This window comes from Crocuta crocuta, unplaced genomic scaffold, assembly GCF_008692635.1.
Source record: "Crocuta crocuta isolate KB4526 unplaced genomic scaffold, BGI_CrCroc_1.0 scaffold475, whole genome shotgun sequence".
NCBI classification, from domain to species: domain Eukaryota; kingdom Metazoa; phylum Chordata; class Mammalia; order Carnivora; family Hyaenidae; genus Crocuta; species Crocuta crocuta.
Genome location: NW_027529518.1, coordinates 1,047,017 through 1,047,992, shown reverse-complemented (window position 1 = coordinate 1,047,992; position 976 = coordinate 1,047,017). Strand labels below are relative to the sequence as shown.

At 35.3% G+C, this 976-nt stretch overlaps 1 protein-coding gene across 1 annotated transcript in view; it reads left to right on the top strand.

Moving 5' to 3' along the window:
* Positions 1 to 976, top strand: part of GPC3 (glypican 3) — a 349,971-nt gene that overhangs the window by 223,535 nt on the left and 125,460 nt on the right. The gene's annotated exons all lie outside the window — the stretch shown is intronic.

Here is a 976-nt window from a genome sequence, read left to right as displayed (position 1 = left end):
GTTTATGCAGCAGGAATCAAATATAAATATGTAACCGAGGCCTGGAAAACCTCTGAAGTAGGCCTCTCTGTAGAAATAGTGAACAGAAACTCAGTTTTGTTTCTCCCTGCTTAGCCTCTTGCACAAGTCCAAGCGCATCCATATGAAAGTGTTGCTCAAAATGTACCCCCCATTATAGCCAATTAAAGGTCAACGGATATAATTTACATTAAATGGATGGGCAGGAACAAAAGGTATCTGTTGGGCCATGAGGAATGACTCTATTTCATTTGCAGATGAGTACCACAAAGGTCATTGAAAATGCAAGATGCAAATCATTGTTTTTTTCTTTTTATAAAGCATTTTTCCCTGGGTTTGGTCTCAGCCTGTTTTATTCTCTTGTTTGCATGCATGCCATAGTCATTAGTACAATTGNGCTTGAATGAAATTATCTTTATAATGGAAATCAGAGAACACTTTTAACCTTGTAGAGCACCACTGTACTGTTGATTAATATATAAAGCGAGTCATAAATTTCATAGTGAGCTATTTATTTCCAGACAATCTTGTGAAAGCAGTTTGGGCCAAATTACAGAAACTTTCTTCATACCTTTGTCAGGCTGACACTAATGATCTTGATTATTTCTAGGACTTTCAAAGTGTCAGTGTTAATTAAACTAATGCTTTAAAATATGGGTAGAAAAGACCATTTGAATATTATATCTTAAATGTTTGACAATGTGCATGAAGCTTCTTTTGTTACCTGGTTAATTTCAGAGAACTGACTTCATTTGATAAGGTTTCTTTCCTGGAGCAAATGCTTGCCTGATTCAGCGGCAATAGCCAATATTACCAAGGTCAGTTTCATTCATACATTCAGTATTTGTTGAGTACTTCAGATATGTTCTGCACTGGATCATGTGATATGAATAAAAAGATGTAAAAAAAAAAAATCCAGTACTTGCTCTCAAAAGAGTTCATGGTCTAGTGAAGAAAA